Below are 22451 nucleotides of genomic sequence, written 5' to 3'. Positions count from 1 at the left end.
CTCCACATCTTCCTGGAGTGATGTCTCTATCTCATTTCAGGAATTGTAATAATGTTGCAAAGACGGTGATTACGTTCAATGAGAAGATTAATGTCTTCACTTCTCATATTTTCTCAATTTTTCTTTGAACATAATCATCCACAGAGGCCAAATTTTGCAGTATGAATTACAATTAAGATGAAATATGATGTGTTGTTTTGATATGTGCTGAAATTAAGAGAGCCTCAAATAGCTTAACCACAAGGTCGGCTCCCTCTGGTACATGTGGGTTTGACTTCATCCTTAAACTACTCTCTCCAAGAGGGACCAGAAAAATTTCCTGCTTACCCTGAGAAGTGAGCTTCAGTTTCCTGCAAATCTGTTCATAAAGGCCACCTTATGTTGTTTCCAACTGTCTGCAAGTACAATGGCTGCTTTTCTGCAGATCTTTATTGTCTTTTTTCCCCAAAAGCTTATAAAATAATGGATTTTTGAGTGACAACTATATGTAGGCAAGCATGTTGTGCATGGCATTTTCCTTTCCTGGGAAAAGCTGCTAACCAATACAATACAAAATAAACACACAAAGCTGTCAATATAGTCTTTGTAATTTCAGGAGTCTATTTTCATTAAACAAAAAAAGAAATTAATTCTTCACAAACATGATGAAGAGGAAATAATTAAAACCTTATTAAATGAGACAAATCCAAGATGAGCATTAAACAAACAAATAGAAATATAAGCTTTTAATTTTGTTTTGGTAAACATAGAATGTCATGTTTTCACATATTTACAGTCATTCCAATCTTAAATTCATGTTTAGACCATTGAGTGTAAATTGGATTGTTATCGTATGCCAGTGTCTAGATGCTGTAGGATTAAAAATTGTGTTCAGTGATTACTAATGGGAAATATAGGGCAGAAGATGGGTATGCTTGTTGGTTAGAAGAGAAAATAACTATTACCTTGCTAATTTTAGGGCAACCTGACACAGCTAGATTCACTAGGGAAGGGCACTCAAGAATGTGCCTCCATAATCTCAGGCTATAGACAAGCATGTAGGCAAGCATTTTCTTAATTAGTAACTGATATGGGAAGGTGGTGCCACCACCATTAGTTGATAGTTTTGGGTGAAATATAAGAACGGCTATGGCGAAAAGAGCTAGTTAGGAGGCAGCAACTGAAGCTCCATGGTTTCTGCTCACCTGCTCCATGTTCCTGCCACAAGCTTTTCCCAATGAGGGTGTTTTAACTGTAAAGTGAGTAACCCATTTGCTCCCCAAGTTAATTTTGATTTTGGTAATTTTGCTTTATCACAGAAAGAGAAACCTTAAGATATTGTCAAACTGAAAATAATTTATTTCCTACAGAAGCCTTGTTTCTTCAAAGTATTAATTATAAGTGATAGATAAAACATCTTTGAAAGCATACTTCTTTTTCTTTTTCTTGACTTTCTTTTTATAGAAGTCAAAAATAAATTCACCATGAGAGCAGTTTCCTGGGTTTCAGTAAGAAAGAGTACCTGGGGAGTCCAAACCACTTTTCTGGCAGTAAGCCTCAAAGAAGAAATAGTGTCAATGATTTTAATTAATTGACAATAAAACTGTGACTTGAAAGTGTATGAGCTACAAAGATTTTGATGGCTGCTAATTGTTCATGCATCTCCAAAACTAAAATATAGATCCTTAATCCCCATGAGATCATTGCATTCAAACTGATGTAATTCTTTTTCTGGAGAGATTTGGCTTAGGCCAAGTAATCTAATATCCATGGAACCTTTTTCAACTTCTATAGATAAACCTGTAAAAGAATTTTGATATTAAGATATAAGGCCACATAATGAGTAGTCAATTATAAAACATATACTAGATGTCAAATAAACATGCCAAGTAATATAGTAATATGAAATTTCCAATGGTCAAATGCCATATACATTTCCATAGATGTCATGAATTTGTATAAGGAAAGATATTAAGGGCAGCTCAGCATGTGCTGTACTGTTTATCACCTTTGGGTTTGAGAAAAGAATAAAAGTTAGAGCTCTTTTTCTTGGAACCATTCTTGTGTGTATGGATAAGAAAACTTGGGAAGATTTCTCTGGCCTTCCCTGAATGCAGGATATAGTACCCACATTAGACGTGACCCCTCTGTACACTCAAATGGAAGGAACACTTTTAGTCATAAAGGTCAAGATTCATAGTAAGGAGTTGAGCAAGCAGAGCTTGTTGAATTCATCCACACTGTCGCCATGTGATTATACTCTTATCAGCCAGTTATAGTCTTCAAATTTAGAATAAAGATACAAAAATATCCTGTTTCTCTGGGTAGAGCCTTATTCACAGAAGCCCCTAAGTCACAGATCTTACATAAAGTAAATTCTGCATGCTTCTTTTATAAACTGTCCTTTTAAATTACTGAGGTTTCAACAAGCTAAGAAAGCATTTAAAAACAAAATAATAATAATCAAATTTAAAAGTGGGATAGCACAACTTAAAAAACAACTGAAATATTATTATTATTATTATTATTATTATTATTATTATTATTATTATTATTATTTAGAGGAAACTCCAAATTTAATATATTTAAATGAATAAACTGTTAGAGAGTTTTGTGAAGTATTTAAAATATTTTCTACCTTAAATTTATGAAAAAATGTCTTATGTTCTAGTGTAAATTATTCTGTCTCTTTAAAGTGCCAACATTTTTATCTACAATCCAACATAGCTGAGTATTTTATTTCACGCATAGGGGTATGTGCTTACTTAGTTTTTTTCTATATGGATATTCAGTAATGTCTGAGAATTTCCCTGCTTTGCTTAGTTTGTATTTCTCTCCAGGTACAATCTTATGTTTGGCTTCCCTGCTCATTCATACATACTTCTAAATTTATCTTAAATCTAACTCTAAAAATATAATTATATTATTTTTAATTGATTTATTAGTTTAAAAATATGTACTTTTCCTATTACTTTACTTGTTTTTAAATTTCTAAACTGTCCTCAATTCTTCACTAGTATCTTTATTATACAAATTATCTTATTTGAACTATACACACACAATTTGTTTAATTTCATACATATAAATTTTTAGGGAAGCCATAAATAAGTATCACATATGTGTAGCTTAACGACATATAGTCACAGATATAGTTGCAATAGTTATATTGTAAAATCCCCTTGACTTTCGGGATGATTCCTTCTAAAAATACTGAAAAAAAAAGTTTCCATTTCTGTCTCCTAGTTTCTGAGGCTTGCTAGTAATCATTGTTGATAATTTGGTTGTGGATACATTAACTGTTCCATGCCTCTATTGACACATCACATTACTTCTGTTATATCTGTGTGTTCTATCAGAGGAACATCCAATTTACTATGGCTTTATTTTAAATTAATTACACCTGCAAAGAACATACAAATAAGATGATATTTACAAGGCCAATATATTTGAAATCTTTTATGTTTTAGAGAGCATGAATCAGTTCTAAATTCTGTGCTATAATTAGCCTCAACAATAAATCAAACTATCAAATAATACAAGAATTTTGATTCTAAGTCACATTTTTCTAAATATTGCATATATAATGTATATTAAGTCCCTTAGAGTGTAAACAGAAAAGAGGTATCATTTCTTTAATCTATATAACATTGGTAAATAAAGTGCTATATGAAATAATTTATTAAAGTCACAGAAATTAATAGAACCTTGTCCTTACTACTATAATATATATGTAGAGATACATATATTTGTATAGTTCAACAAATCTACAGATACAAGTTGACCCAATTGAAAAATATGTGTAAATAGTTTTTCATCATAGACCATACATAAATATCATATCTTACTTCTAAGTGTTTTTAAAGCTAATTGCTTCTAAATATTCTCTATAACACCATTTCATTAAAACAACTTTTAATCATTTCTATGTTAAGAATACAATAATATTGACTTCACAAAAACATTTTCCTCATGGACAGTGCTTTAAAACTGTTAGGACAAATAAGTGAAACAATGTAGCTGTATAGGAGGAAATGTGTGTGTATGTGTGTGTGTGTCTGTGTGTGTGCACATAGGTGCATGTGAAAGTGCAAAGGTAAGGTGATAGTTTTATAACTTAGTCAAAAATAAATATAAAATTGCAATCAACTATATGTATATATACACAGATATAATTTATTTTATTATATAATTTTTATATATAATATTTACATATTACATTTGTCAGAATATATATACATATGTATGTTTATAGATTAGAAAGATCCATAGGTAGTTATGTAATTTACATATTAGAATATAGAAAACTTTAGAATGAACTAAAGAGTAAATGAATGTAAATGTCCTATATGAAATTTTGCTTATTATTTTTGGGTAATAATATATTTTCAAAATTTCCCACTTCTCTTTCCTCCCTCCAAACTTCCCCAAATATCCTTCAATGCTTTGAAATTTATGGCATGTTTTTAATACCTGTTTTCGTATGTATATTTATATATATATGTATAGATGTGTGTATATATAGTAGCCCACGTACAATTCTACATCATAATAATATTAACTTATGAGCATACATATGCTAATAAACCTAAATTCAATTTGGTCAATATGAATAATGATCAGTAAGTAAAATATTAAAACTCATGTACGTTTTCATACTTACCACTTGCATTTGGTTTATAACTGGTGTGCCCTTCCTCAGGGAAGATTACCTCTGCTCTTGGCATTACTTAGTGGCCAATAGCTATCTGTGGAGGATTAACTTTTTCTGTTTTTCCATGTCGTCTTTGACATGTCTGTTGGTGTCAGTCTTGGTCAGGTGATGTGTGGGCAGTCACACTGGTAAAACTCTATGCTTATAGCTTCTGACATTGCTAGGAAACACAATCTCACAGAAGGCTTCCCGATCTTTTAACTCTTACAGTCTTTCCTCATCCACTTTCATAATTCTGAGCCTTAAGAATGGGATTGTTCTGTAGGTTTCTACATATTATCAAGGAAATCCGGCAGCCAACAAAATAAGTATTTTGAAGTTATGGGTATTGGACAACCTTCTCACCAGCTAGAACATATTTAGTGTTATTATGCGGGAAAACGTCATGGGCATTTGCTGAGAATATAAAGAATTATTCGGTACTTTTACAAGTCTCAACATAACTCCAAGTCATTTAACTCTATTTACTGATCATGAGTGTATTTAGGTTTCCAATACTTTCCACCATCTACTGTAATGCTGACCATGGCTGCCATCAGCTACAAGAGGTAAGTGGAGATAGAATATTGTTAGATTACATTTTGGTCATATGAATGGACTTCGTATGTATAGTGTGTGAGTCTAAATTAAATATATTACTGACATTTTTTCAGATACACATATAGTCAAACCAAATTTATAGTGTACCAATTGAAATCTGATTCACAAACTTTTAAATTTTACTAATAGAACAGGAAATTATTAAGATATACATATATTGTCTCGTAGTTGAGTTCACAGGTAACTATATATGCTCAAGGGAACTTGTAACAGCTCTAACTGTCCTGGACTCACTCTATAGAACAGGCTGACCTCGAATGCACAGAGAGATGCCTGCCTCTTCTTCCCAAGTGATGGGATTAATGGCATGCACCAAGATGCCTGGCAGGAACTTGATTTTTAATTTAAATTATCTATGCTCTATACTTGAGAGAAATTTATTGTATGCTCATTAGTGTAATGCAAACATTGCATTTTTGTGTCTTAGCATCAGTTTTAACAATTTGATATTAAGATCAAGATGTCTGGGCAGTCATTCAAAATATAGGAGCATCTAGACATAGTGATGATAAGAATCTGGTAGATAAGGTGAGTAGAGGAAATAACCAAGTTCTATGATCTTCAAATCTTATAATAATGAGTCAGCTCCTGTAACTGAATGAAATCTAGACAGAAATGAATTGACAAAGGTGTATATGAAAGAGGTTGGCAGTAAGATGAGCAAGATAGAGAAAAGTCTGCAACCAGTACATGAAGCAACTAGATAAGGCATTAAAACTAAAGGTTACAGAGTCGATCAATAGGAACCATTATTAATACTATTATGAAGAACAGGAAGGAGACAGGATGATAAATCGAATATCAACATTCAGTAGCCGAGCAATGAATAAATTTGTGAAACCAATAGCTGGAGGCAGCTGTGAGAGTAGAAATAAACATCTGAATACTTGGCTTTCATCCTGATTCATGTGGCAGTCTGAGATAAGTATTTCTTTCTCCAGGCAAAATGACACACAATTTATGGCTAACAAATATTTAGTTCTACATAATGATAATACACAACTTACTGCGTAAAACAGAAAGTTCATGGTGGCATAGATCAAGACAGAGCATGACAGAGCATTGGTGCATAGTGATAGAACACTGAGCCTGCAGTGCCCTTACTACGATTTTTGGGGAAAAATCTATTATTTTGAAAAATGCACTCTTAAATAACTGCCCCTTTCAGAAATCTATTATTTGAATCCTTTTTGGAAATTCATTGGCTTTATAGATTCAATTAAGGAGAGTTGACATTTGTACAATGTTGTATATCCTCAGAGAATGTAGCTAGAAGTTTAGGGAATTGAAAGCAGTCTATTTCAAGAAAAAAGTATAGAAAAGAAAACTGCTGACAAACAGAGGTTCCAAAAGTCTTAGAGATGCTTGTTTTTCCTTGAACATAGTATGTACTAAGTTAATATATTCGGTACTAAAGTATGAAATGGAAAATGCCACTTGCTAGATTTCTAAAAAAAATGAATATTTCCTTATAAGATTAAAGTCTGAAAGATCATGTTATTGGCATGCATTTTTATTTCTTTCTGAAGTTATACTTACTTGTTTGCATAAATCCATCTTTTAGGCTTAGGTGAGATGGCTCAGTGGTTAAAGGATTTACAGTGTTATCATGATGATAACTAATTTTAATAATTTTCAGGACACACATAAAAGAAAGACAGATGTGAGCTTTGCTTCTAATTTTAACACTTTGGACATATAGGTGGGGCAGATCCCTGGGAAAAGCTGGCTGTATAAGCTTACTGGAGTGGAGCAGATCCAGGTCCAATGAGAGATACAACTTCAGTAAAATAGGCAGAGACTGTCTGAGGAAGACATCAGATATCAACTTCAGACACCCATATATTCATACATGAATATACACATGGATGCTTACTTCACACATGAAAATAAATACATAATGTGCAGCATACACATATTCACATGAAAAAACAGAAAAGGAAGATATAAAGAAAACTTAGAGACTTGATACCCTATGAGCATATACAGGGGGAGGTAATCCCCCTCAGGAACAGTCATAGGGGAGGGGAATAAGGGAAAAATAGGAGAGAGGGAAGAATGGGAGGATACAAGGGATGGGATAACCACTGAGATGTAACAAGAATAAATAAATTTAAAAAAAAGAAAATTTAGGTCTTTTCTTGACTTCCCTATTCCTGCAAAGGCCCCATATTTCTTTTTATTCTACTGAGAGTATCAACCACAGTATCTTAGTTCATTAGGCTTTTGACCAGTGAAATTTTACATACTTATTTATAGCTGCACTGTACACAAGAGACAAGATACATAACCAACCTAGGTGTATGCCTGCAAGCCATCAACAAACAATATGTAGTTAATATATACAGGAGACTTTATTAATTCATGAAGAGTATAATTATTTCTTTTGTATAAAATAGTTGTAAATGTATATATCATATTACATAAATAAACTGAAATCAGAAGACATATACTTTTCTAATTCTAAAATTAATAATTTCATTGCTATCTCAAGTATATTTTAAGTGGAGTAAGTAGGTAGAATTTATATGTAAAAAGCAATAATATTAAAAAAGAGGCCATCAATTTGTTAGTGATTGAAATGACATGGTAAAGTTTGAAAGAAAGCCAAGAATAAGGAAAAGTGATTTAACTACATTTAAATAAAAATTTTTTACATAATTTTAGACATTTTATACTTCATATTGATGACAAAACATAATTTCATTACTAATATTAATTGTTGTTTTTGTATTTGATGAATCCACTTAATTTCAATGATCACTGGCTAAATACATAAAAATGTCATCAGAGATAAATAATATCTCAGTATTATTTAATCTTAGCTACTCTACAGATTATTACTTACTCAATAAGACATACTTAACTACAGCATAATATTCGATTATTCTTAATCTCATGTTGCTTGTCATTACTCGAATGAATGTTTATATTTTAAAACAGCCTTACTATAACCCTTTAAAGAAGTGATTTTAACAATTACTATACTTTTGAGACAACTATGGAAGTTTGCATGGATATATAAAGTAGATTTTATAATATATTTAATTACCTATGAACTAAAAATCATATATTTTTCTGATTGGATATACTAAATAGAAATATTTAAAATGCATACATATCTGTTTTATACATTATCTAATCAGTACTTATTTTGGGGTAGTTTCATATTCATAGGCTATTTTATATTGACAAATATGCATTAAAATATACATATAATTCTAAATTTGATTAATAAAATCTGAATTAATAACTCTTGTTCCTGGAAAATAGACAATAATTTATTTTGATAATAGCAAGGTACGGCACAGTGGAAAAGAATCTGGTAGGAGACAGTAGCAGGAGGTCATGACAAGTAATAGCTAGTTTGAGTGTGAGTTATTTAGAGAACTCTGCAGCCTCACCCAATGGCTTCAGTTCCCTAGTGCACAGTAAACCATCACAGCTCAATTCAAAGCCAGCTGTGCCTCGCTTTTCAGAATTGCCTCTCATTTAACTACTAAAGTTACCTAAATTGGTGTATTCCCACTGGCTACAACAGATAGAATGTGTTTGTTAAGTTTCCTTCCCTCTTTGAAATATAGATTGTAAAACATTTATTTGTTAGCGACTATTTTAGCCATTCAAATGTAAAACATAAAAGAAAATCAGACACTGCTCCTGAGTATAAGAAGCTCATAAATTAATCTGAATGTGACTTCTAAGTCATTTATTCCCATGGGTCATTTCAGAAGAAAAGGTGCTGATATTTTTCTATTACCTAATATAAATTGATTGCCATAACAAAATTTCTTTTCAAAATCCCAAGGTAACATTGAAGTTTTGTAATGAACAGTAATTTATTAAGTATTATCCAGTTTCTATGTGTCACTCACTGCGCTGAGTATTTTGCAAATATTTCAGTTATGCTTACAAATAACTTCTGGAGGGTATTTGTCTTCGCTGTTTTACATTGATGAAAACCAAGGCTTAAAGAGGAAAAGCAATCTTGCTCTGCCCGCGGTACGTGCATGCAAGCTCATCCCAAGGTAGTTATGCTTCACTCTATCTTCTTCCCCGGACTGTTATCCTGCCTTGCTGCTTAAGCCAGCTACTCAGTAGAAAATCCACTTATGCTGATGAGAGTTAAGCCATCTCCAAAATAGTAGCAGAAATATTACAGATTTGATTTAATCCTCAACTCAATATATTTCAGGGATTGGGAAGGGGAATCATCCCTACAAGCAGGTTTATTATTTTGTTTGACACAGGTAGATATCACGGATAATAGAGTCTTATCTCAAGTGCAGAGTGTGGCTCACATTGTAATACATGTTGTGTGACAATTGTATTCATCATCATATTTCCAATAATTTCTATGGTGTTTATATTTTTGAGAAACTTGTAAATAGCATTATTTTCAAATATTAGTACTTGAAATTACCCCAAACTAAAGGCAGGATTAAAATCTGTGGAACCGTAGGTTGGGTTCTTAAGAATAGTGTTTTGGGAAGGTGTATCAATAATAGATATTTAACTAACTTAGAGTTGTGTGTGTGTGTGTGTGTGTGTGTGTGTGTGTGTGTGTGTGTGTGTGTTTGCATGCTGTGGGAAGCTTGGTGTTAACTCTATTTCTGTTTATCCCTTTATGTTTCTTCTGTAGCTTTCCCTGTTCTGTTCATAATACAGACTTTACAATTTTTTTCTGCCTTATTTATAAGGGTCTTACATCTTTGTAAATTATGTGTTCTACAAACTGTTTAATGGGCAGCTGAAGATAAACCTGCCCTCTGATGACTTGTCTTAGTTAGCATGATTGAGATGGAGTTTTTATCTATGTTAAGCCTGTTACTGCATTTTCAAAACCTTTACATTGGCTTTGAAGAATAAAGTTGTTTTATGTATTTATTTGATCTCACCTAATGCATAAATTCTTTTTGATGAAACTACCATCCCCTGTTTTATCCAGTGGAAAAGAAAACGATCTCAGTAGATACTTAGGTAGTATTCTTTAGAGAATTATTTAAAAATTAAAGCAAAAGCATACCAATTTCATAAAGATCCAAATTTATGTAAATTTCTATTCATTTTATAATTATAGAATCTTATTTAGTAGTATCATAGTTCCTTTACTCATTTATAGTTAACAATTTATTGAATGCACTTATTACATTAATTTTACCTGTGTGTGAATCATTAATATCTAAACTCAATTTTAACCTCTGAAAATATATTATAAAGATATTGTACATTTAAACTTCCTATGACAGATTCTACTCATTTGAATAAGGGAAAATGACAGCCATGAAAAAGGACTTAAACTTTCATCATGTATTTCAGACTACATCATTATAGACCAGCCACTCCCAATCCCTAGAAAGCAATTCCATTAAAATGTCAAACTTCTTGTCAGTCCTTTTAGCACTCAATTAAAAACACTCACAGTTGATATAACCTGGAACCTTAGACTTCATAATAAAGAGCAAAACCTCCCACTGCTGAGAACTCAGTGTGAGAACACTTACTATCTGACAAATGTGTTCCTGCATGAGGATGTTCCGAAGATCTGGTGATATGTGATCTCAGAATAGTAGAGATCATTGAGGTGACAAACTGTTTTGCAGTGAAACATACATTCACAGATTTTTTACTTTCAGTTTTGCCAGGAGTATTTATAAGAATAATAAATGAGCTATCTGAAACAAGAAATAATGATGTAAAGAGAAGATTATCTGAATGCTTTTTTTTTTTGAGAAATATCCAAATGCCAACTAAGTGAAAATTTAATTTTTATGGAAGTCAGTTACACGATAGATCTGAAAGCCCTTGTCTTATTAACGGCAAAGCATTACAAAACAAAGGTGGCTGGGGATAAGACTTGAAAAGCCAATGAGACATCAACTCTGCACAAAACTAAAGAAAACTCAAGAAAGCTAGATGGATATTTCAAGTCGATAATGACAATATGTTACAGAGATTGATTTATTTATTTTTATTAATTTATTCTTGTTACATCTCAATGGTTATCCCATCCCTTGTATCCTCCCCTTCTTCCCTCCCTCCCATTTTCCCCTTATTCTCCTCCCCTATGACTGTTCCTGAGGGAGACTACCTCCTCCTGTTTTGACCATGTCCCCTGGAGATTTATTTATATTCAGAATTTTAGATGCACCAAGATATAAAAAATATTTTCTTCAAGGCTGTCAAATACAAATAGCCAAAACACTAAGAATGTAACATTTATATAATTCCTGATTGTGCCATGGTTTTTCTTCCTATACATAGTCTATTGTATATATGTACAATAATATAAATGTATATGTAAAAATTATAAATATTTAATTAATACTAAACAAACAAACAAATAAATAAATAAGAAATCTGGGAATAGAAGAGGTTGTCCTAAAGAAGAGGACACCATTGCTGCACAGTCAGCCCTGAAAATGTACATACAAGTGGCATTCTATAAAATTAGGGTTTATAATTAGGAATATATATGTATATGCGTATATATGAGGGAGACTGGGGATGCATGGTAGGAAGGAGCAAAGTAAAGGGGAAATGCTTCAAATATATTATAATCTCAAAAATAAGAAAAATAAAAGAATAGAGGGAAGGAAGGAAGGAAGGAGGGAAGAAAGGAAGGAAGAAAAAACAGGAGAGATTAATGGAAGAAAAAAGGAAGGAAAGAAGGAAGAAAGAAAAAATGGAATGCCTTTGGGTAAGTTAGGTGCAATAGTGGGTCTGGTCTCCCAAACCTAAATGGACCAAACAGAACCAGTTCTACTCTCATGAGTGTTTGCTTAATGAAATAATATGACATGTAGGTTTTAAAAGAATATTACATATGTTGGACAGATAAGTTATCCATCTCATAAGTGTGCAACTGAATGAAATGTTCATCTCAATATTAACCTAAAAATATGTGTGAGTAAAATGGGCATTTGAAATAATAGCTATAATTGAATTTTGAATTTTTCAAGAAAAAATGGAATTTTAAAGAAATTTACCCAAAAACTAATGACATAGAAATAAAAAAATGATGGGGAAGAAAGTTTGGGGAAATGTATACATCTGTATTATCAGAAAAACAGCAGGAAGGAACATGATGAAGGGAAGGAATGTAGGGAATTCCCAGCATGTAAGAAGGAAGATGAGAACCTGCCTTAGACACTGAATAACTGTCAAATATGAGATTTGTTCATCAAAAAAGATGATGCTTTGAAATATTCAAATTATTATTATATTTGAAGAATTAAGGATTGAGAATATGCATTATGTTATACTGTAATATGGCTAATAATAGAGCAAAAATGTTTAACAGCCTGGATGGTTATATGGGTGGACTTCAAGCTCTGATATGATTATTTTGAGCAATACACTTGCAAACCAACAAATATGATGAAATTTCTCTATCATTTAATATATGAATTCATAATAGTAATATTTTGTCCACTTTAGTGTTTTTAATATCCTTTTAATGTCTGTGATTTGTGTGTACATTGTGAGATATCTGTATAATGTGTTGATGTATAAGGAGCACATGTGCCACCATGGAGATGAAAACGAGCCCTTGTGTTCATAACGCTGCTTGTCAGGATAACTTGCCTGTAAGTTCTCAAGATTCTCTTTTCTCTCCTTGCCTTCTTACTATATAAACAATGGGATTTATGGATACATGTTCTGCTTCTGGTCTTAGGTGAGTTTTGGGGCATCTGAACTCAGGATCTAAAGCCAGCGCATGGTGTATTTTACTCATTGTACTACCTGGTTTGTCCTACCTTGGTATCTACATTGATGTAGGTCAAATAACCCCTTACCTTTGAGCCATTTTAATGAAATTTTACGTGTGTTCCCATGTGTGTAAATACCGACTTAACACCTTTTTTCTTCATTCCATTCATTTAAGAATATTTTGGCAATTGATGCTTCATAATTTGAAATATTTTAGAAAATAAATTAGCATTCAAAGTTCAACGAAGATGGCAAGACTTTAAATACTAATATATTAAAATTTCATAAAATCTCAGTGAAGCTTTACTTTGAATTAAAAATCTGTAGTTTGTGATCTATGGAATTCATTTTTGAATCCATAAACTTAAAAATATTGCTGTTGCTTATTTTGTGTCCATATAAACTATAGATTTAACCTAAATAAAATTTGAAAAAATCACTACTGAACACCATGTAAATTTATCTTAAGAGTTATAATTATGTATGATAAATATATTGTATATTATGAATAGAGGTATTACTAGTTAACTTTCAGGAATATATTCTGATTCTACCTTCTGTTTGCTCTGAAATACTGTCTTAAATGACAGAACCAGCATTGACTTGCAACATGCATACCTTGCTTCCCAGAGAAGCAGGTGGATGGTCCTCACTCTCAATCTCTTCCTCAAAATTTAATGCCCCAGCCTAGTATCTAGTGCTACAGGCTACATGCTTCAACATCCCTCCCTTTCTGTCTTCTCCTTCAGCAGATCTCCTTCTATATCCTTCTTCAACAGCCATACCTTTGTCACAGTAACAACTTGAACAACCATTCACTTGGAAACTCTGGCCATGGAAGCAGGTAGTCAATCTTCATTCTTTCTGTTCTCCAAATAAAATCTCCAACATTATCAGCACCCTAGTAGCAGACTACCTGATGTGGCCTCTGCTCCCTGACTAACCCCATTTCTAGGGGGGTCTATGTATATCCTAGTTGTAAATTCTGCTCTCCTCCCTTTGTGAACCAGCCAACATTGTTCTGATAGGTCATCCATTTACAAACTAAACACAGAAATTCCAGAGTGAATGATGTCGTAATCCAAAGCACCCAAGAGATATTTCACCCAAACCTAAAAGAGTAGACTGTCTTCTCCATACCTCACCATACTTTCTCTAAAATGACCACATACTTGGACACCAAGCCTTGGCAATAGCCTCAGTTGTCTGGAAGTACCCATAGGACTTCTGTGGCCAAAAACCTCTTTAGTCAAAACCCAGATTCTTGTTTATAGAGATGCAAAGATGAACTTTGTGTAGAGACTGAGTTTGGAACATTTATTTCTCAAGAGAATACTACCATCCAATTCCTATCCTCAAGGCTAAGGGAACTCTATATAAGAGGAGGCACAAAGAGAGATAGAGCCTTATGGAACAGAAGACACCAAGGAAACAAGGCTTTTGAACACAGCATAGCCAATGCTCATGTGAATTCACAGAGACTGTGGCAGCACGCATAGAACCTGAATGGGTCTTGGCCAGATTATGTACCAGCGCTGAGGTGAAGAATGAACACAGACCCTTGATCCCTAAGCCAGAAGGTAGCTACAATTGATAAACACTTGTAGCTGAAAAGTTAAATTCCTTCAGTGGAATCTCATTGGGTAAACAAACCACTTAATAGTTTTCTTTCTTTCATTAACTCTCTCTCATTGTCTACTCTACCTCTCAAAGGTAAACTCTTATCACCGTATCTCTAATTCTCTCTTTCTCTGTCATAAACTTATGATAAAATGTTTTTAACATATGGTTATTGGACACTACTTATCCTCTGGTGAATATACTGTCTCAAACAATATTGGTTAGTTTTTACACGATAAACACCAGTTTTCTGGTTTTCTCTCTATATTTGTCGAGGTGATACAAGAGAACTCAGTTAAAGCAGAGACAGTTATTATTCATTAAGCACTTCAGAAATTTCATTCCATAGTAAAGTGTTGCAGCTTTTCTGGGTTGTGGACAATTTTATAGCTGAACAAAATCACTTCTTAACATCTGGTTGACAAGAAGCAGCCAGGAAGAAGTAAACAGAGAGAGGTAGATAGAAAGTTCAGCACCAGTGACCTACTTCCTCCAGTTAGACTCCACCTTCCTAAACAGTGCAACTGCCGAGGGACCATGCCTGAAGAACATGAGCATTGGGAACACACCTTAGATCCACAACACTATGCTACCAAAGATGCCTTTTTCAAGTTCTGCTGAGTCTTTGACCTTACGGATGACTCATTTGAATTTCCTGTTTCATTATGTCTTTCTTAGAGATATTTGTGCCTAACTAAATCTTATGATCTAAGCCTCCCTCTCTCTTGATACACACACACACACACACACACACACACACACACACACACACGTGTGCATATATGTGTGTGTGTGTGTGTGTGTGTGTGTGTGTGTGCAATGTTTCCCCCACCCACTTCCTCTCTCCCTGTCTCAATTTCCTTAATTTTATATTTATTTTCTACCTCATTATTTCTCCTTGGTATATAAAATTCAAATGATCTGTACAATTTCAAGTTTATCCAGCATAGGAAATCTGTGAAATATCCTGACACTCATTAGCTTATTCAAATATTTGGCTAGATTTATTTAACTAAAACAAGTGGTTTGACTCATGTTTTTGTGTTGAGTTGCTATTTTTCACAGGAGACTTTGCAACCTCAATTCATAGATAATTATCTCAATATTCAACTTTAATCCACAGTGTGCCAGAATCCAAAACCACAGATTATCTACATAAACAGGATTATGTATAAAACTATTAGGGTTTAAAATTTTGCAAGTGAGGAAAATCACTTGATTTATTACAGGTATATACCTGTAAATGATGTGGAATTACTGCCGAATGTAAAATTGGTATTTTTAAAATTTGCAGATTCATCAAGTTGGAAATTATGTTGGTTAGTATAAAAAGCAGATTTAGCTCCAGTTGTATTTTTGTATTGTAACAAAAAATATTCATTTTTGATATATTGTCTTTCCAGATTAAACCTCAAAATAAGAAACAATGAATATAAAGATGAGCCATCTCAATATCTTCTCTGAGAAAATTTTCTTGCTTCATTATACATTTTTTTATCTAAAATATTATTTATCGGCTAAAAAAACACTTCTTTGAGCATTATCTGAAGGTAAAATGTAAGATGTGAAATCTGTGTTTTAAAGCATCACAATACATTTTTAAAATTGAACAAAAGTGGTCAACAATGTCCAATTTGAATAGTGCTGTTGTTTCATAAAGATAAAATGTAGTACGTTTAAAAATGGACTTTTAAGAGATAATAAATTAGCTGGAATTGAATTTCTTAAAATAAACGAATTTAGGTGTTCCTGCCACATAGATGTGAAGAGAGAACATGATTGAGATATTTTAAAATAGGTTTACTGTGGTGTAGAATAAAGTCAATATAAAAGTTGTAAATATGCACATACTCACTTTATTTCCTCAAGTCTGTCTTGGGAAATTACTGGAGGATGAACTTCAAGTAACTAAAAAACAGCTTGGGAAATTACAGCCAAGGCTAGTAGTGATAACTGAGCACACTTACATGAGTTACATAATAAAGCAAATAGAGGCTTGAAAATAGTGAGACCACCTAAATGCTATTTCTTTTACATTATAAAACATAATAAATTAGTTATAAGAACAAATTATTTAATGAATAACAAAGCATGTGGCATAAAAGGAGTCCATAATTTGTTCCTTCTATAATATTGTAAACCAAGTAATATCAGTTCATTAGAATGTAAACATTGAAATAATACGAAATACACATGTTTTTGTGACCATTTCTTTACCCTGATTATCTAATGTATACATGAAAGTATAATTCATATACTTCTTACTTGCATACTTTCTCTCTCTCTTTTTCGTGTGTCTTATTGAAATGCATTGAGCAGATTTGAGGAGGGGGGTATCCTTTTCCAATTCCAAAGCATTATGGATATACTTCAAGGTTTTCTTTATTTAGCAAGGCGCTGTTTGTTGTGGGCTTGTATAGTGCCTTTATTACTCTAAAATGTGTCACACATATTTCTATACTATGCCGCACTTTTAATATATAGAAATGTTAGATTCATCAAAAGCAATTTTATTCTTCTAAGATGATTATGTAGTTTCTGTCCTTGGGACTATTCATAAAGTGGATTTTGCTTCTTGATTTGAATATGTTGAATCATCTCTGGAAAAACTGTGACAACATTTTGTATAGTACCTAAAACTCATTCTGTATCACATGAGGCTAAAAATACTTATTCTTTACAAAACAAACAAATATATTACTTGTATCCTCTATGTTTTCCTTATCCCTAAACTTTTCCTGTAAAATGTAGATTCCCATGAAAATATATATTTTGATTTCATTTCTATAAATTTAGATAGAATTGATATGAAAATACATGGTGTATAGTTGTTTCCATCCAAACAATGCTAACTTTTCTGGACTGTCTTTGTTGTGTTAATATAACATTATACAAATGAAGTTCAGCTGATTTAGAATAAGGAATTATATACAGTTATGTGAAAAGTGGACTTTTAGAGAAGAAAGGCAAAAAGAAAGTACAGAAGTCATCTGATTAAAAGCTAACTTTTTGATTATTAGTAATACTTATTAATAGTTTTAGTAATGCAGCAGTCACTCTTTGATTAGCAATTTACCTGAGCAATGGCACTGAGAAATTATGATTTATTTAATTAGCCTACAGAAAAACTGCACAATAATTATTCCATTTTAAACCTCCAAGTTGATCTATGTTCATCCCAGCCAATATTCCCATTTTGCTTGCATTTTAAATCATTTTCTAACTCAGGTTAATTATTCCTAACTTCCTGGTCCTCTCTTGTCTTTCTCCACCCACTTCAGGTCTCAGATGTCACACCCTGTCCTCTATACTGCTCAGCATTGGCACCTGCATATTACTGGCAGAACAGAGAAAAAATGGAGGCAATATTTACTCAAACTTAAAACAGTAGTTATTTAGAATAAATATTACAATGCCATGTCCAGGTTGAAACCAGATCATGGAGTATAGAAATCAGCATTAGAGCACAAGGGTAAATTGTACACAGTCCACAGACACAATATGCCAACAATACTTGGATCTGTTTTATCCAGGGAAGATGTGATTTTAGTGTCTTAAATTGTATAAAGCTTAATTGCTGTGACTGTTTGAAACTCAGTTTTACATTTCCCTTCTCATGTAGGATTTTATCCCTGTTCTATGTAAGGTTGCATCTTGTTACCTAGGAACTTAACACGTGAAGATAGTAGCAGTTTCAGTCTGTGCATTTAATGCAAAAGTTAGTTGTATATGGGCACCATTCCCTGTTGAATATTCTAAGAAATTCAAGTTCCACAGGCATCTCAAACCATGAAGATCTCTTCATATAAATGTATTCAATGGCTGACTATGATGTTCCAATGCTATAGAGAGTTTTGGGTGACTGTCCAAGCAGCAAACTGTCATTTTTTTTCCACTTTGCAAGTTGTTAACCTGAACTTCCTTTTTACCCAGGAAATTAGGTTTATTCCTTCTCAAGTCTCTGATGGGGTTGAAGACCAAATAGTTTAGAGTTACAACTAAGCTAAGTTGTTTAGAGTTAAGATGTTTTAGGTCTAGATAGATGTTTTAAGTTGATAATGATGAGATATGATAGATATTGATTTTACATTCAGAATTTCAGACTCATCAAGATAGAAAAAAAATGTTTTCTTAAAGGCTGCCAAATACAAATAGTCAAAATGTATGTAAGTATGTATGTATGAATGTAACATACATATAATTCCTGGTTGTTTTGTGGTTCTTCATACTGTATGTAGTTTACTTTGAATGTGTGTAATAATATAAATGTATTTGTAAAAGAAGGAAATGCCTTTTTTTATTTCAATTGGAAGCATAAAGTTATTCAATTTATAAGTATTATCTCCAATATCTCTCATTTTTATAACATACATTTCTTTGATATTATACAATTTTTTATCATCATGTAAAGCTTTACATTGATAAACTTATTTTACCAATATTTTCTTTACACTATTGATTCCAATCTCCTATGTAAAATATGTACAATTACAATTGAATTTGTGAGGTATAAATAATTAATGGAAAGAAGCATTACAGTGATAGCTTTATAAAGAATTTATTCTATATTCAGAATTGTAACTGAACCATATGTATAGTTAAATATATAAAATTGAAGTGTTGGGTTGACTTGAAGCAACAAAGATTTTGAAAAATTGTTAATCTTATTAAGAATAATAATTCAAATCCGGTTTAGTAAACTTGATCCTTTACTATATTGTCATTACAATATCAAAAAATTGAATATTTCAAGTAACAAAATTCAGTTTTTATTGAAATAATCTTAGAATAAAATACTCAAAATATAACAATCATGAGAGCTACTACACAGTCTTTAAAATCTGTCTTAAGTATCTGAAATATGTACTGAGATCAATATATGCACTCACTTTTTTAAAAAAGTTTCATTAAGATGTTTTTTAAATTTCTTTTCTTCTTTAATTAAAAAATTAATTTGTTCAATTTACATCCTGATTGTAGTCCCCTCTGCCACCTCCTGCCATTCCCTCTCTTCCTCCATCCCTCCCCTAATCCTGAGGTAGGAGGAGTCTTTTCTCCCTATATCTGAACCCAACCTGCATGTCCTTGGTTGGTGAATCAGGCTCTGCAACCTGCCACAAGCCCTGGCCCATTGGTCTCCTTATACAGCGCATGTCTCTCCTGGTCCTTGTGTCCCACAACTTTTCCATAACTCCCTGCACTCCACCCCAGAGTTTCGTTGTGAGTTCAATGCCCTACTGAGTGGAGTCATTCAGAGGACCTCTATGATAGGCTCCTGCCCTGCTCCTTTTCTTCAGCTATTTCTGGTGTCTATTCTATTTGCCCTTCTGAACGAGAATTTAGAATTATCCCTAGAGTCTTCCTTGTTATTTACCTTCTTTAGTTATGTGTATTGTAGTGTGGTTATCCTGTAATGTGTGGCTAATATCTGCTTTTGAGTGAGTATATACCATGTGTGTCTTTCTGGGTCTGGGTTACCTCACTCAGGATGATTGTTTCTACTTCAATCCATTTGCTTGCAAATTTCAAGATTTGTGTAAATGTACCACAATTTCTTTATCCATTTTTCAGTTGAGGAATGTCTAGGTTGTTTCCAGATTCTGGCTATTAGGAATAAAGCTGCTATGAACACAGTTGAGCAAACATCCTTGTTGAATGTTGAAGAATCTTTTGGGTGTATGCCTAGGAGTGTTATATCCGGGTTTAAGGAAGAAGTATTCCCAGTTTTCTGAGAAAGCACCAGATTGATTTCCAAAGGGGTTGTACAAGTCTACTCTCCCATCAGCAATGGAAGAGTGCTCCCCTTTCTCCACATCCTCACCAGCATTGGCTGTCACTTGTGTTTTTGATCTTAGCCATTCTGGTGGGTGTAAGGTGGAATTTCAGAATTACTTTCATTTACATTTCTATGATGACTAAGCATGTTGAACATTTGTTTAAGTGTTTCTTTGACTTTCAATATTCCTTTTTCTTTTTAGAATTGTTTATCTCTGCACCCCAGCATATTCATAAGTGGATATCAAAAATATTGATCTTGATATATTGTTCAAAACATCCACGTAAAGATAACATTTCACTAAGAAACTCAATTTACAAACTTTGTGGTTCTAACATTAATATCAATAATTAAAATGTTGAGGTACATTTTATATTAATGTTCTAAGAAGTTTGCTCAAGCATTACGAGCATTAAGAGAAAGTTTTACTTTGAGATGTCAATTATAGATTCTATTGAAAATGCAACATAGCTTATTAAAATATTCAAAATCTCATTTAAGTTGAAATTATTATGTAAAATTCCATTAAAATCACCATCTCTCTTGGTAATCAATGTTCAATTGAAGAATAGTTTAGCTAAATTTAAGAATCTTTCTATTTGTGAATAGTCTTCAAAGTAAAGGCTTTTAATTATTTCAGCACACCCTACTTTCCTTTTTAATACAGAAAATCATATATATAATGCAATTTTGTAATAATATTGGAAGTATATGATGATTTGATCAATGCAAGTTATCAAAAATTCTGATTAGTCCTTTAATAAGGGGTTCCTTGCATTTCTGAAAAGTATCTTCATTTTACTTTCTTTAAATGTAAAATGCAAGTGATTATTCCTCTTTCAAGTTGTGAGTTTAACTGGAAAAGTTAGGATCCAGAGAAATAAAAGGTATGATTTCTGTGAATGTTAACATAGTGAACATAATCATTTCATATTATTTTTAAAAATAGTATAAGAAAATTATTTGACATACTAGAAACATCAAATAAAAAATAGTTTGATAGTGAGCAAATAATAGAGTTTTTATAAACTATGATCATAAGGTAAGTGACATGCAAAAAACTTCCTTTTGTTATTTCAAAAAGTTATAACGTGTTGTTTGGAAAGTACTGCTTTGCTATAGTGTCTCCTTTTAGTGCCAATTTATTGTGTTAGCATTCCAATATTGACTACAATCAGTTTAGCTGCCTGGTCCTTAGCTTTACTGCTCTCTGGTCTCTTTTGCAGGAAACTGACAAGGAAAACTTAACTTTCAAAGAACAAGCCACTAATCCCAGATCACCAAGAAAAACTACCCAAGAACTCCTCTATAAAGTGATTTACAAGCTTGGGATTTGGCACATAAATTCTGTTTTAGCTGTAGGCTTTAGAAAAAAGAAACTAAGCCAATGAGTGGAGAGCACATTTTTACACAGAGAGTAAAATGAGAGTGCAGTAAGAAAAACAGATGTTCCTTGTGAGCTGTGCCATATGACTCGTCTAAGAAATAATACTTTTGAGTCTCTAAAGTGTCTTGGGAAAGTTGCAGTTAAATTGAATGTGTTAGTAGTAAAAGTTTAGTTGGTACATGGTTATCCTCTGAAAGCCCAAAGGCTTGTTAAAATTACATAAGTTTTCAGATTAAACCTTCTTAACAATAGACTTCTTAGTTGTGTGGATTAGAAAAAGTAATTTCTATTGTTCATGTCATTAAGTGCAGTGCAAACTCAGTGCTAAGATTTTGGAATATTCATTATTGTCATATACTAATGCTATATGTCTGTATATATGGACATTAGATATTTGTCATGGAAGATGAATGTGTTTAATGGTATTTAAATAATGCTTCAAATAATTTGTCTAGTACTCTAAATAACATAATAAAACACAACTTCTATACTATAAAAATTACATAGGTTAATATGTGAAATAATCCTTTTTATAGCACTCAACCCAGTGATCACAAAGTCAGGTTGGGTATCAATCAGATATTTCCTTTTCATGACCTCATGGAGTAGCTACCTAAGGATAATTGAGGATCAGACAAAAAGGGACAGTTATAATTTCTAAACTA

The 22451-nt window shown here is 32.5% G+C and overlaps 1 long non-coding RNA gene across 1 annotated transcript; it reads left to right on the top strand.

Annotated features, from left to right (window-relative positions):
• Positions 1-13671: 13671 nt before the first annotated feature.
• On the top strand, positions 13672-21730 carry LOC311589229. The gene is made up of 3 exons (XR_014776461.1): positions 13672-14583; positions 17905-17985; positions 21626-21730. It is a non-coding gene; the product is annotated as an uncharacterized lncRNA (long non-coding RNA).
• Positions 21731-22451: the final 721 nt, after the last annotated feature.

The sequence above is a fragment of the Acomys minous genome (assembly GCF_964271855.1).
Source record: "Acomys minous genome assembly, chromosome: 18".
NCBI classification, from domain to species: Eukaryota; Metazoa; Chordata; class Mammalia; order Rodentia; family Muridae; genus Acomys; species Acomys minous.
The sequence above is the reverse complement of the archived record's forward strand: the minus strand, read 5'-3'. Positions and strand labels throughout refer to the sequence as shown.